Genomic DNA, 16,360 nt, shown 5'->3' with positions numbered 1-16,360 from the left:
TTCTATTACAAGAATCCAAAGATAGTCAAATCACATAAAAGCGTCTTATATTTAGCTAAATTGTTGTTAATGAAAAAAGGAATGATGAAATCAAACCAATAGCACTGAATCCCCTCGGATTGGGCTTAGAGCTGCAGTTTGATGAACCGGTGGAAATGGCAGGTGTTATATGAAGCAAAAATAACAGAAGAGGAAAAAAGTAAAGTAAATGCAGTTAGACCCGTACGGTTCGGCGTGGTCTGGGCGTGACTCAGACGCAGCCTGGGATTCAACATGGAGCTTTTTGATAGTTTAAACAGTTTAAAACACTAACAGTGGTAACAGGATTTGTAGCCTTGTGGGGTTAAGACCTTGATGAAATCCACCGTGCCCACTGGGAACCCAGAGGTGAGCGCTCACATACAAATTGCCGTTGATAAAGAGAGAAGGGGAAGCCCCAACATCACAAACCTAAAACCCCATCCCTCTCTGGATCAGTTAAAACAACTCTCCTACCCAGAGTGCAGTGCAGCTGGCACCATAGTACCCCGAGGGAGGCGATAGTGAAACTATTCCTTAAAAAATGTATCTCCTTTCTAATCGTTTTCAATTTAACCATTTGTTTTTGACTGGGGATCACCCTACCGCAATGTATGCAATCAATACAGTGTGACATGTGGGGAAAATGCAGCTTTGTTGAACAGCAAGCGCACCAAGTGTTGACCTTTGAGAGTGCAGTGCAGCCGGTGACTCTGCTGCGAAAAGGTGTCATCAATAACTGCAAGCCGCTTTGTCTGAATTTCCAGGGAAGCACTATGATTAATTGGTGTCGTACAGCAGCCAGGCAGAAAGCATTTGCACAACAAAATGTCTGCAAATTGTGGGGGACAGGAATGACTCAATACAAACTAAACATTAGGTATGAATGATAGACCTAAATACACCTCAAAATAGTTGAATTAAGAGGAAAATGAATTGATTGCTTGGCTATAGGTCCCGTTATCGGACTAAAGTGTCATAAGAGTGCGTAGATTGGATATAAAATCATACCAACAATTGTGCACAGCAAGTAATGTGCCTGCATCTTGTTTGAGTAATGTGATCCAGTCAACCAGATATATATGGTAGAGCGATACGAATCAATTGGGCAATATTAGCTTATATTACGCGTGAACTGGCCTGTCTTGTCACAATATTTGTTCATATACAAACCCATACAATATAAGACCAAGAGAAGAAGATTTAACAAGCATCTGCTTCACGGATGTACCATACTATTGTTTTGTATCCAAAGCTTCCACATTGTCATCAAAGCCAAAGCAACATCTTACCTCACCTCACCAATACAAAGCTATTTTTAATGCTCTTAAATGGTTTCCTCCTTTTTAATCACGCCTTTTCCCATACTTTGGGTTTGATGGGCCAACATGTTGCAAGAGGACCATCAAAAAAGTCTATGAGATGTAGTGTTTGAATCGTGTTTGAACCACTGTGGGGTGAATTCGATAAACACTGGTATGGCTTTAAGTTGTTGTTGTAGACTATTGAGAGTACAGAGAGAAACCTTTGCTAACACCTGGCCAGTTAACCTGCTCTTACATCCCTTAAGGGTGTGTAATATTACTGTTCCAGTGTCTTTCCTTTTAGTCCATTATTATTAGTGTCTCCCAATGATCTAATAATAAAATGTGGGGGCGTCAAGGTGGCTTAAGGGTTTAAAATGCTGACCACATAAACACAATGTCGTTTTTGTTGCATGTCATCGCTTCTATCTCTTCACTGACATCTCTCTAGCTTTCAAATAAAGAATGAAAAATGTATTATTGGTACGGAAAGTCCAGAGAACACAAATGTTGAGAATCAAAACAACTCGAAACCACCTTAAAAACAGCCTTGTTTTTGTACTGTAGATCATATTCGTATCTAACGTAAACACCCTACTGGATGTTGAATGGGTAGCTTGGACCTTAGGGTCATGAAACATACTCAGCACATGGATGCACACACACTTTGAAGTAGAGAAACATATTTCACACATAATCAAGACACAACAAACTCCCGAATTTCAACGAGGCACACCAAAAAAAAATTCAATCTTTCCATCTTTTCAATCCGTGTTTCCATCTCCCATTCTCCCAAACACACACACACACACACACACACACACACACACACACACACACACACACACACACACACACACACACACACACACACACACTCAGCGCCCGTCTGCCCCGGCCCCCGTTGGCCCTCTCGCCTGTGTGTGCGTGTCAAATCGAATCTCCACCTCAGTGCGTAGTACACCTGCTGTGCCGGCATATAATGCGCTGCATACAGTGAGTGCACGATGACGGATTACTGAATTAGGCCAATAATGACAAGTGACACTTCTGTTACCGCTCCCTGAGCCACTGCAGAGGGACGGGAGAGGTGTAAATAAAGAACAGACACACAGAGAGAGAGAGGGAAGAACAAAGCCAATAGATCAGAGACAAAGGAAGTCATGGAGATAGATTGGGAATTTTCAGCTTGTTCTGTAGAAATAAATAAGTTATGTTTCACTCGAGTGCAACTTCTATGTCCTGTGTCTTTTCTTTTTTTCCCTCGGTGACACTCGGATGACTAGCAGCTCAAAATAGATCCAGAACAATCACTGGTGGCAGTTTTCTCTTATACTTTATAAGGCCAAAGCTATTGTTTTCTACAATCCAAGATGAGGTCCCACCTGGACTCGAACTGGGCTCAAAAAGTATGTGTGGTCAAGGTATCGGCTCAACAAAAATTCAGTGGTGGAATGTTACAGAGTACATACCGTACATTAGTTTACATCTGATGTACTTCCCTTGAGTATTTCCATATCCTGCCACTTTATACTTTTACTCCACAACATCTCAGAATGAAATACTGTACTTTTTACTGCACCACATGTATTCAACACTTCTTACATTAATACCATGATGTGTTTATACGATATATGTTCCTACAATCCAAGTATTGAGTAGATAGTAAGAGTTGTAAAGTTTGTGCAATACTGAGTCAGTAGGATCCCAAATGTTCTCTACATTGACAATTTGCAAAATAAAAAAAATGCATTCTACAAATTGGTTAGTCATAAAATCTGAATAATCTCATATTCTGTAATACAATACTTTTGAATAATTCTGCATAATTAGTTGTTTTACTTTTGATGAATGAAGGACATTTTGCTTTACCTTAAGTAACATTTACACGTTGTAACACTATTTTCAACACTGCTACAACCTCTCATGTTTGTCAAGACAGAAATCTTCTGAGAAGTTTTGACATGTTTTCTTAATGAATATACATGAAAATGTAGAGCAGGGTAATTTGCAAGTGTCCACCAGTTGTGCACTGGGGCAGAGTATCTGCAGGAAGTCTGCCCCCCCATGGACCTGGGTCTCCGCAGGCCTGTGCTCAGGATACTGAACCATGCCAAATGAGGAAGAGGAGGTGCAATCCTCCCTGGGACCACATGAATAAATCAGACTACCACCCGGTGCTTCTGTATCGGGGCTGACTAGAAGAGTGTGCACACAGAGAGATGTACACAAACATATGCATTCATTCATACATGCAAGAATCTGGAAAACATGGACTGTGTAGGTGGGATAATCCAGTCTTTGCATGCTTGTTTTTGACTTTACGGACTGACTTTGTGATATCAGTGAGACTATTTGTGTTGGCGCTTTGTCAATGATGTCAATTTAACTGCAAGGCTCATCATCCTGCCTCTATTGTCTCATAATGGAGAATCCGAGGGGGATCCACGCCTGCCAAGTCCTGCAGACATCGTGCCGCGGTGGTGTTCGGCTCGCAAGCCAACTCTCAAAGGCGCTTCCAAAACTCACACCTTCTGCACCCACTTGATAGAGGGAAGAGGATCAAAGATGAGCAAGGCTGCTGTGAAGACACTTAACTGGGACACACACACACACACAGAGAGAGAGAGGGAGCGGAGGAACAATTGGAAAAAAGAGAGCAGAGGAGCGAGAAGGCAATAGGGGAGCACAGAGGAAGGAAGACAGAAAGAAATATTGACAAAGCCTAGATATACACATAAGTCACCCGACACGACCCGCCTGCTCGCTGTATTTTATAGAGCTGCTCTGAGCTGGCGGAACAGCATGACAGGCCAGTTCCTTCAAGGGGAAATATGGTCCCTCTCTACCTCCCGCCTCTCTACCTCCCGCCTCTCGCTCCGCTATCACTCCTGCTTTCTGTCTATCCCACCTGATATCATTCTGTCACCTCTGCGCCACGCTCTTATTTCCATCACACCCCCCCCCCCCCCTTATTTCTTCCCAGCCCGTTCCTCGCGTTTTTATTGGTGCTCTACATCGCGCCCGTCATGTTTCACTCCTCAGTTTCTATCCATCTTCATGTCGCTCTCTTAATCCCCTCTCATTTGCTCTCCTCGGCCCTCATCCCTACCGTTTCTCTTCCTGCTATCCTGGAGACGTTTCCGAGCGCTGTCCCATTTCCACCTACTCCTCTCCGTTTCCCTCGTTCTTTCCTGATTCATTTCCTCTCCGCTATCCTTTCCATTCATCCCTCTCCCGGCCATTTGTGCAAGGTACATTGCCATCCCTCTCGCCCTTAAGCTCTCCCATCTGTATCTTACGCCTTTCCAACTATATTTCCTCTGACCTCCATCCTTTAGTCCCGTGTCTCTCTATCAACCCTGGGAACTTTATCCATCCACTTTTTTATACTCAATAGTGGCCTTTTCACTTATACTCTGTTTCCTGCAGCTTAGTTCTGCTTCCTTATAGATGCCTTTTGTGTCTTCCCTCTTTGAAATAAGAATATGCATTCACCCTCTTGTCTTGTCCTTCTGTCTTTTCGTGCTCTTGTCTTTTATACTTTAAAAAGCAAAAGCTATTGTTTTGTCCTCTTAATAAACATGTTAAGATGAGGTCCCACCTGGACTCGAACTAGAACCACTCAAATTCAGTCGTGGAATGCAACCGAGTGTACAGTAACTTTAATTTCCTTTATTCCTGCAGCTTAACTCTGCTTCCTTATACATGTGTTCTGTCTCTTCCCTCTTTGATATAAGCACATGCATTTGTCACATTGTTCACCCTCCAGCCCCTTCTCACTCCCTCTTCTCTTGTCTTCCTGACTTTTCTTGTTCATTCCTTCCTTATTCCTTTCTCTTTCTTTATCCTCCTCCCCCTCTCCACCTTAAGCTCTCCCATCTGTATCTTACACCTTTCCAACTATATTTCCTCTGACCTCCATCCTTTAGTCCCGTGTCTCTCTATCAACCCTGTAAACTTTATCCATCCACTTTTTTATACTCAATAGTGGCCTTTTCACTTATACCCTTTCCTTTATTCCTGCGTCTTATTTCTGCTTCCTTATACATATGTTCTGTCTCTTCCTTCTTTGAAATAAGCACATGCATTCACCACATTTCCCACTATTTTGCTCTGTTTTCTAACCCTCCAGCCCTGTCTCCCTCCCTCTTGTCTTTTCTGTCTGTCTTTTCATGTTCATTCCTTCCTTTTTCCTGTCTTTCCTCTTTCTTTATCCTCCTCTCCCTCTGCATTCCAGCCGGCCCTCCCTCTCTCATCCGCAGCCTGAGCACAGAGCCCCATGTGTCGGAATCAATTAGGGCTGAGAGCCGTCGCGGCCGCTCTTTCACGGAGGTAAATATTAAACTGCACCAAGCACCGAGGAGGGAAAGAGAGAGAGAGAGGAGGGGAGAGAGAGAGAGAGAGAGAGAGGAGGGGAGAGAGAGGGAGCCCTCCGTCCCTAATCCACCGCATCGATCAGGCGGGGATGAGGGTAATATATTATTTTGACAAGATACGATTCTCCGACGCGCACCGCTATCCCCGGCGATCGATTTATTTTTTCTCTCCTTTTTTCTTCCCTTTTCTCCCCCTCAGCGAGTGGGACAGAGTTTGTGTGTTACTGTGTGTGTGCGTCAGAGATAGGAGTGTGCGTGCACGTGTGTGTGTGTTGTTGTCGGGCATCTGTGCACCAGAGTGTGCATAGGTGACAATAGGAACAGCATTAGGAAATGTGGGGAAGAGATGAGGATGGTGCTGCTAGTAGGTCTGCGCGTTTTCCAAACAAGCTCCTGTCTAAACAGCTAAATCACACGCTCGCCCAAAGATGGATCGTTGAGAGGAGAATTGTATTTTGTGTTTTTTATTTTCTGGGGTATATGCAACACAGCAGCATGCAAACGCACGGTGTCAGTGTTACAGTTAGTCAAATAGGTAGAGCTGACCTATTGTAAAGTTAAGTGTCCTCCCCCGCACAGTCCCCTCTGCTCCTGCCTCCCCTCTTGTAAACTGTGTCTAAATGCTAAATTCACAGATCAATTTTTTTTATTCAACCTCTCCCCCCCATCAACGCGCTGCCTCTGCCCCCTGCCTCTGTCCTCAAACAGCTTCACATCTCGCTGTCCTCCAGTGATGGAGAGTGTCCTACCAGCCTTATAGTCTATGTGTCTCTCTCAGTGTGTGTGTGTGTGTGTGTGTGTGTGTGTGTGTGTGTGTGTGTGTGTGTGTGTGTGTGTGTGTGTGTGTGTGTGTGTGTGTGTGTGTGTGTGTGTGTGTGTGTGTGTGTGTGTGTGTGTGTGTGTGTGTGGTTGCCTGCATGTCGAGTCTTTATGTGCAACTCATTCTCACCGCAGTCCAGAAATAACACAACAATCTCAGGTTTGCTAATCATATCCTTGGAAAATGATACACCTACTTTTTGAAGGGCTTTTATAGGTCCTTTCGAAAACTACAACATTACTATGATAGCTCATGTGATTTAACATAAACAGTGAAAAAGTGAATTTATAGTGTCAACACAATGAGGGTTAACAGTCAACTGCAGCTCTGCACATCTTATAGACAAATATAGCTCAAAGTTTCTTTCTGCGACTCACAGTCAACATGATTGAGTCCCTAAGCTCTCACGAGCCCAAAACCAAAAGCAACCATCAAGTTCGCCTGTGCAAAGGAAATGTACACTAGTTGGCTAACAAGAAACTTATGAAAATAATCAAACATCTTTGAGCCCAGTCGCACAACAAAACGTGTAATAGCGACATTGGTCGACAGGGCAAAACGTAGTATATTCAGAAATAACCCTCTCAAGACGTGACATGGATACAATATTTTCATCCTATTCATTTCTAATGACCGGTGTCCATGTCACGTGATCGCACACTTTGCAGTGAGAAAAAAAACATGGCGGACACCCGATTTATTTTGAGTGGAAAATCCTAAATTGTAGGATAGTTTGGCTGTTAAAATGCTTTTTGCTTACATTTCTAGCGAGAAGTTTATTCTGTACTTTTAAAATCTACATCCAGTGGATGTGTAGGATCTATAGTTTGATAGATATTACGAAGATGATTTGAGCTCCATTTGAGCTTATTGTATCCACGTCTTGAGAGGGTTATTTGTGAATATACTACGTTTTCCCCTGTCGACCAACGTAGCTATTACACGTCTTCTGTGAGACTGTGTTGGATATCTAGTTGCAAGAGAAGGAATTCTAGCTTTGGAAAGAAGGGTAGAGACTCAGGTACTGGTGGTGGAGACCAACATTTAGCACAAAGGTCTGTGACTAACATTCATCGTGTTGCCAGACCCAGAATAATTCCACATGCTTTTCTCTTCTTATTGGACCGATTATAACTACACATGTTCTAGTCACCAATCGACTACTTTCACACCTAACACAATGTCTAAGAAAGCAGCTTTCGTGCTAAAACAGAATATGTCACGAGCGTTTTTAAACAGAAGAAAAATAGACTTGGAACATTGCTCTCATTTTAAGGTATGCATAAATAGCATGAATCAAACTAGTGATCAGAAATATCTCAATACACCTTTAACTGTTATCTTCTCGTGTTAAGGTGATTATTCATGAGTGTGTGGATACTACATGGAGACATGAAGACCCAGCAACCATAAATACAACCAATATGAACATGTTGCAACAAAGAGCACTATCTATCAAAGTTATGCAGTGTCTGTGAGTGTATTAAGAGTGTGCACAATTATATACACAATTTGAAGATGCAAGTGTATATCTGCCCCCATATGCGTGTGTGTGTGTGTGTACGTGTGTGTGTGATACATTTTGTTTGCAACCTGTCTATTTTGAGTGGTGATACAAACAAGTCATGTCTTCGAGCACACGCTCCCCGGCCCCCCGACCGCTTTCCTCTCTCAGAGAGATCTGTCCAAACAGGCACGACATCACCCGCTGGCGTCTCCTCCGGCTCACCCCTCTCTCCCTTTCTCCCTGTCTCCCACTTTCTCTGTGTCTCTGCCTGGCGCGACTTAGTTTTCCTCTTTCTTTCTGTCCGCTCTTGCTTTTATTGTGCCATTTTATGCCACTTTGGTCCAAGAAAGGGAGGCCGTAATGCAATCTCTCCCCCTCTCTGTCCCCTGCTGTGAGGGAGAGAAGCTTGGCCTGTGTGCTGGGCCGGGGAGAAGGGGGAGAGACGGGGTCAAGGTGAGCTCTAATACACTATTGATCCGCCCCAATTGAAAACCTGATGGAAATTTTACCCCCCTCCCCTCCCTTCCTCCTCATTCTTCCCCCGCACCACTCTCTCTCTCTCTGTTTTTCTCCCCCCTCCCTTCGTCTACCGCCCCCTCTCCCTTCCTATCTCCCACTCTTCTCTTCCCTTATGTCTTTTTTCCTTTCCTGTGTGTATCCCCCCTTGTGTCTAGAGTCTTCCTCTTTTTCACTGTCTATCGCCGTTCACTCCAATCTGTTTTCTCTATCCGCTGAATGTCTCTTTCAACCACGGACCACTTTGTCTCCCGAGCTATCTATCTCCGTGCTGAGCGCTCTGCCTCCATGTCTTTTAAAACGTGCCTCTAATCATTTCCTCTCTTCTTTTTCTCCTCCTTTTCCTCATGCCCTTTCTCCAGCCTGTTCCTCTCTTTTTGCTTTTTTAAAAACCCTCACTGTCCCAGCCCTCCCTGCTGTTTCTGTCTCTCTCACTCCCTCATCCCCCTCTCTGAGTGTGCATCAGATGGTCCATTTCTCTCTAACCCAGTGCATATTGATCCTTATGGCAGTAGCATGCAGGGTGAGGGCTGTGAAGACCAATGCTACAGTGTATTAAACGCCACAAACGCTTTGGACGTGGGGCCCGAGACACGCCTCCCCGGCAGGGCCCTGTCGATAGCTTCTCCCTCCTGTCAACAGCAGCCAAATGGCCTCTCAATCTGCGACTTCTGATGGGCTGCAGATTGGTGCACAGAAACTGCAATGGATGCGCCACCGAAAAAACAAGACAGAATCTTAATTGGAGAAAAGCTGGAAAATGATTTAAAAATAAGGAGATAATTTTTCCCTATAATGGTAAGATGCCTTTTGAAGAGTAGATGTGTTCAGCAGTGAATGAAGTCTTGTCAAATCATTTCCAATCAGAAGCCCAAAATGTCGCACAACAAAATCCATGACCTCAGCTTTCAATTTGCTCCATTCTTTGCCCTAACAGGCGTCATAATAACACACTCCTGTCCTGCCGTTTGGTGGAACAGCAATTACGGACGCAGTGGAGTGTGCTATCTACTGTTGAAGCACATCAAACAAAAGAGGCACAAACACTGGGGAAGGCCTGAACAATAGAGATGGCAGCAACAGAAGTAAACCTCTCACAGCTACCCATTACTTTCCCACTTAACAAGACGGACCACAACCTCTCCCTCTCTCTGACTCTATGCAGAGTTGGCTGCTATCACCGCACTGCTTGAGTGGGAGATTAATGGAGTCTGTGCGCGTATGTGTGCGTTTGATTTATGTACTGTTGTGTACATGTCAGACGGCCGAGCTATCGGGACCACCATCTCCCAATAGACATAGAAATGCTACAGCAGTGGAGGGACCCCTGTGTCAACCTTCGAGACCTCCGATACACATCTGGAACAACGAGGCACACCGAGCGGGGAGGGGTTTGTTGGAGGAGGAAGAGGAGGAAGAGGAGGAGGAGGGGAGCTACTACCTTCATTGTTTCTGTTCTTTTTTTTTTATTCAAAGGAGAAATCTCTTTACTTTGTCCCTCACTCTACATCCTCTCGGCCCTGGAAGCAGCCTCTGTGCTTTCACCTTAAACTCAACTTTGTTCACAACTCTCCGCTCCCAAAGGAATAAACCTCACAGGTATCGGAGCTCCAACATGCAGACTGGAGGTCCTGCATGGTTGCTTTCACATTACGCTGCTGTCAACAGTGTCAGGAGTCACTTCTGTGTGATCCTGATCTCCCGGGAAAAGTCTTATATTGAAAAAGATACCAGTGTGCAAGAGAAACCATCAAAACCTGATTTTTTGTATAAATCTTGTACTTTTAGCCCTAAACTCGCTTTGACCTTCAGCAGCTTTACAGGATCTATTTTAAAATGCTCATGTAGTAAAATATTACAACAGTGCAAAATAACGTCATCTCACAGTTTCAAATATGTCGCCATGTTTTCTGTATCGCTTCTAATGCGTCCACTAACCAGCATTCAGAGTTCGGACACCTGTGTTATTTCCCCCCTTTTCTCTTTCAATCACTCCTTTCTTCTCTCCCTCGCTGTCTCCTCTCTTTCTCCCCCCTCTCTTCAGCCTCTCCATCTATTTCTTTCTCTCTAGGAAGGAATCAGTCTCACCTTAATTGCTCTTAAATCGGATTAATGACTGACCGGGGACAACTTGACTTAATCTCTCTTCTAGTAAATCCCTTCCTCTCCCCTCTTCTCGTACATCACTCTTAAACATTGTATCCTCTCTTGTTCCCTTTATCCTCATCTTACCCTTTTCCTGTCCTCAGCCCTTTCTCTCTGCTTCCTCCATTTCATTTCCCTCCATCACTTTCCCTGCGACTCAATCATTCTCTCATATTTTTTTTGTCATGCTTCAGCTCTGATCCGGGTCCCTTCGTCATTTCCCCCCCCCTCTTCTTTTCCCGCACTTTTTGGACAACTTTCTATCATCCTTTAACTTCATCATCCTGAGATGTTGCCAAAACCTCTTTGACTTGACCGTCACTCTGTCCCTCCATCCTTCACTTTCTCCCTCTCTCTGCTTCTCTACAAGGTTGGCCAGTCTCGTGGGGTTGTGTATGTGTTAGCGCACGTCGATGTGGTGCTGTCATTGCCTCCTAAGTGCTTTGGCAATACTAGGGATCTGCTGTCATGCCAGTGCAACTAATCTCAATCGAATTACACTGAACTTTATTGAGATGGAGATAAAGGACATGAGCTTCTGTCTGTGTGACTGCTCAAGCAGCTCTCTCACACCTATTTGAAGAAAAAAAAGACACGGACGTAGAGAAATCCAACATTCAAGAAATCCGCTTTGTTGACAATCAATTTTGATTATTATACCTAATGCCAATAAAACCGCCAAAAAGCCATTCAGTTCAATACAAAATATCTTCCGTCATGTCAATGGGCTGATCCTTGGTTAAAGTATAAGGGCAAATAAATGGTGCCACCTTCCAAACCCCTGCAGTTAAAAAAACTGAGAGAAAAAAGAGGCCAGCCTTGTGGACAAAAGCTCATTTTCCTCTTGGTTGCACACTGCTGCAGGCAGGCTAACATGCCACAGGAGAATTCAACCACTCACACACCTTTGTTTTCCTCAGGTTTTTCTCAACTTTACACAGAGCAGCACCAAACCAGGATTCCGATGTCAACCCAGAAGGCATGTGCATGGCTTGTCGAGCCGAGCCTGAGGCGAATTTGATGATATAAAGGCCACAAAGTCTTTTTTGTTGTGTGACAGAGGAAAGGAGAATCTGTCATTTCCAAATGCGAGCACATTTGTTCACCTTCCAGTTTTGCTTTGAGCCACGTCTGATTCTTTCTTGCATTTTTCTCTCCACTCGCCATCTCCCTCAAAGCCTCCCGACATGTCTGCATGCCCATCTGCTTCACAGCGCTCCTGTATCTGTCCTCTCTCTCTCACAGTGCAGTCAGGATTAAGCATTTATCTCGGTGGTCCTCCTTTCGGCCCTAAACGCCCGTGAGGATGATAAGAGTCGCTGGGATTTGTCAAATTGTGCGCCATTGATTAACTGACCTTTCACGCCTGCAAGTCCCTCAGCCACTCCACTAACTGCCAACAGGCTAGATGGAGAGATAGATGGATACATCTGGCTGTTATTATTGTGTACAAGTTTGTAGTTACCAGGTGTGGCAGCGAGAGACGACAGGGGTATGAGAGGGGGGGGAGCAGGACAGAGGCTTAGAGATGGTGAAGATACAGAGGAGTCCTTCAAATCTTGCATGTGATTGGTTAATGGCCAAGGGCTACTGCATTTCACACCTTTGATTATTCACAAACAGGTCCCTGCTGCCTCGCAGAAAAAACAAAGATGTGTTTAAAAATAAAAACCGAAGAAGAACGCCTGGCAATGTTAACAATTGGCCATGATATCACAATCAATCAAAGTCTTTATTCATAATCTGCCAGGAAGAGTGTCGAAGATTTCATTTTGTGCAGCAATATGTCATTAAAAGATATTTTTTAGATTTGAAATCTAAAGGTGTCCAAATGTATATCTCAATCAGCTCCTGTCTTCAATCTAAAATCTCCAACACACAACTCCCTCACACAAATATGTTGACCTTAAGTGACTTAACTTTGCCTTATATAGGCTAGTAATGTGAAAATGTGTGCAACAATTAATTAAATTATTTAAAAAGACAAATAAAGGAAAGTGTAGAAGAAAATCCGCAGGGAAAGCAATGGCAGATGAGATATTGGCAGGTTGATGAGGAAGTTCACCCACCTGGACTTCCGCGTCGCCCCGCCTCAGAGATGCTCCTGAGGCCGAAGCCCGATCACTTTTCTCGGACTGAAGTGAAGTCTGTTGCCGCTGCGCTGGTTGTTCCGACCCGGAAGCGAGGGAGGGAAGACGCGGGAAAGTGCTGTTGTCGCACTGCACGAAGGAGTCACTAAAACAAAAAAATAGAGGACTTTTAATCATCAATTTAGACACAAAAGAAGCATCACAATCAGAAATGTAAATACGTAAACAAACTCCGGGACCACGTCCGTGTCCGGTGTTTTGTTTTCCCGCAGGACCACTGCTGCCACATCGACCACCGATCAATCGCCTTATTTACTCTTTAGTGTCATACAGTAGGAAGGAAGAGATGCCAGCACGATGAAAGAGAAACAAATCACTAAATCACCGCTATAATAACTTAAATTGTGCGTGTTTTTGCGCACTTATTTGGCTTCATCGCATCTGATGGTTCCTGCATTTGATTTCTCTGCAATATTCAGGCATTTCTCACAGTGAATTTATAATTATGCTGCATTAATAAGGAAGTCTTCTGAAGTGTAGGATATATGAGGTTATAGCTTTGTTTTGTCTCCGGGTGCAGATTCAGAGGCCCTGCGTGCAGCTCAGCGAGAGGCTCTGCTGTCTGGTTATCGATATGAGAAGCTTGCTGGAAAAGATATTGACCGCACTAACTAGCCGCACTTTGATCATACGAAATTGCTTTCCAGATGACAACACATTAAGGATGAGAGCATTTAAAAAAAATCAAAACCCGCCTCTCGCAACAGTCAGGAGTTTCTTTTTTCCGGATGAGATGAGGAGAGAGCCTTGATGAATAAAAGAAAACCAATAGTCTATTTCCAAAAAAGACGACGGTAATATAAGAGGGAAAACAAAGAAAGGAGACATGTATTAGGAAGGCAGGGTACGTCAACAATCTTAATTCCTCACCAAAGAACCACGAAGATAACTCGAAAAGTTTTAAGGAATAAATTGGACCTAAGAAAACTCTGCAAAAATAAGAAAATATTCAAACATAATGTTTCTAACATCTCTTTTCGTTTCACAGATACGAAACGAAAAAGCCATATTTACATTTGCTTTTTCAGGAAGGGGCGGCGAGTGGATGACAAGGGAATTACGGGAAGAACAGCAGCAAAAATAAAAGGTATTTCTTTAATTTGAAAGAATAAATCAAATACATTTATTTTAGCAAATGTAATTATAAAACGAATATTGTCATAGTTTAGTTTCAGAATTGTAAATTAAGTGGGAAAGGTGGAATTTCAAGTAAAAACCAGGATAATCTGTGAAATAAACTGTGTGCAGATTATTCGTTGGATAATAACATTAACAGCAAACATAATATTACTAATAGTAATAATAATTACTATTATTATAATTATCATTTTTAGAATATGTATTTCCATGACTTTAAAACGAAAACATGGTGGATCATGCTTGTAATATGAATGCAGGTTAAAATAATATAAATGATTATGTATTATTATTACTATAAGTATTATTGTCATTACCATTAACACAACAATTATTGCCTTTCTTATTATTATCATAATTATGATTACTTGTTATCCTTGTAAATAGATATGGAGAGATGTATTTATAATAAGTGTCTGCAGGGAGGTAAATTGGGTTAAATCGCTGATATTATAATAAATAATTGGACGGGTTAAGGAGTTCAAAGCTAGTCGTGCAGAGGTGAGGATGAAGGAGGGAGGAGGGTGAGTGACGTGGGGAGACATTTCTCGAAATACCATTTAATGACGGAAATATTTCCACAAAGTATTGACAGCACAGAGACGGATGAGACGGCCGGGCGAGGAGCGGCACAAACCCGGGAAATAATCCATTACATCGGCCTGAGCTCCGAGACACGGCTGGAGAGGAGAGGATCAACATGTTGGACTGAAACTTCACACACAGGAAACAGGCAGGACGAAACGTGTCAGGCAGAAGAAGCACGAAGTTTAATTGTAGAAAAGTTACCCCAAAAAAGCCTAAATGATTCAATGATGCTGGAAATTAGCCATACATCTGAAAAATTAGACAGCATTTCCCTTTAGATTATTTAAAAATATCCAATCGATAACAAATACATATCCTAATTAGCAGTGCCTTCAGTAAATGTTTTGGGAATTGTCTTTGCTGTTAAATAAATAAACTTTCCTCAGTTGTAAATCTTATTTTTCTATCAGACTCACGAAGCCAAACTTTTTTTGAGGTGGTCTGGATGTTGTGTAAAGTCAGATGTGAATAATTGACGGCAGGAAAACAACATTGGTTGGGGTTAGGGAGGATCCATTGATCGATATCTTAATCTGCAATAGTTACATGCATGTATTGATTTACAAACACTGTTTATCTGGAAATATACTGGCACAAATAATTGATGGAGTACACCCACGGCGCACATAAATATGCATCAAAGTTGTAAGGGGGGTAAACACCTACAAATACAAAATAAAAGTCTGGAGGAGAGTGCAGAATCCAACATTAAGATTATTCCAAATGTTTTTTTTTCAAGTTTCGCTCCGCACTGTATCGATGCGCACACTTCAGAAACAAACTCCCATGCGAGTAGTGCACACATACAAATCATCGGCTTCACCCCTGGTACAGCCAGCATCGGCGTGTTCCTTTGGTGAACTCATTGACAGATGGTCAAATAACTATCTTTAAGAGCTCGATTATAATTTGTTGGCAATAATAAATGTTGTTGAAGTCAGGATATGTACTTGTAAAATGCACTTAAAGCTTAGATTACTTTGCAAACTCAGGATCTTTAAGGCAGCACAGTGGACTTGAACTTCACATTTAAGGCTTATTAATGAATATTTACCAAAAAAAAGGCATTCCAAAATAAAAGCATAGGTGAAATTGGATCACAAATCTGAGGATATATCAGAAGCAGGATTATGCACACAAAATAAATACAAAGGAGCAAACATCACACATACATACACACACACTTTCTAACATATACATAAAGGGACATTAAACGGGGTCACACACACACACGCAGATCAAGCAGAGGGAGAGAGAGAGAGAGTGTGTGAGGGAGAGAGGGAGGCTGTTTAATTGACTGATGGATCCGGCGCTGTGGAGGTGAGGGCTGGACGCTTTAACAAATAGAGACACTAGAGGCTAATCCGGGCCAACGCCGACAGCTGAACGCATCAAAGTGCTCCCGTGTAGAGCCTTTTACACCTTGCACATACACGACAGAACCTGCATATGTATTCCCCTGTCTACTACCTGTGTGTGTGTGTATGTTGCAAACGAGTAAAACTTGCGTAAAGTTTGCAAAAAGAAGACGGGAGATGAAATGTAAAATCCAAAAAGAGGCTGCGTAAAATACGCACGGCTCAACTTTTCTTTGCAAGGTTACACTGTAATCATCAAACTGACAATTCCGCAGGTAAAACAATTGAATAGCAAAAGCATTACAAATAGGAAACAGTATTATCTCCAGCACAAATCTAGCATGACATATCTTAAACACACACACACACGCACAACGCAACAACCACAACTTTTTTTCTCGACCAAAAATAAATAAAGCCAAATAAAACAAATATAAA

General features: G+C 42.9%; 1 protein-coding gene across 1 annotated transcript in view; it reads right to left on the bottom strand.

Annotated features, from left to right (window-relative positions):
• The window catches only part of erfl1 (Ets2 repressor factor like 1), a 42,647-nt gene that overhangs the window by 26,198 nt on the left and 89 nt on the right, over positions 1-16,360 (bottom strand). The window contains exon 2 of the mRNA XM_034221652.1: positions 12,759-12,924. The gene's annotated coding sequence lies outside the window, so the exon portion shown is untranslated. The remainder of the gene's footprint in view (positions 1-12,758; positions 12,925-16,360) is intronic.

Source organism: Gymnodraco acuticeps, unplaced genomic scaffold (genome assembly GCF_902827175.1).
Source record: "Gymnodraco acuticeps unplaced genomic scaffold, fGymAcu1.1, whole genome shotgun sequence".
Lineage (NCBI taxonomy): Eukaryota > Metazoa > Chordata > Actinopteri > Perciformes > Bathydraconidae > Gymnodraco > Gymnodraco acuticeps.
The sequence above is the reverse complement of the archived record's forward strand: the minus strand, read 5'-3'. Positions and strand labels throughout refer to the sequence as shown.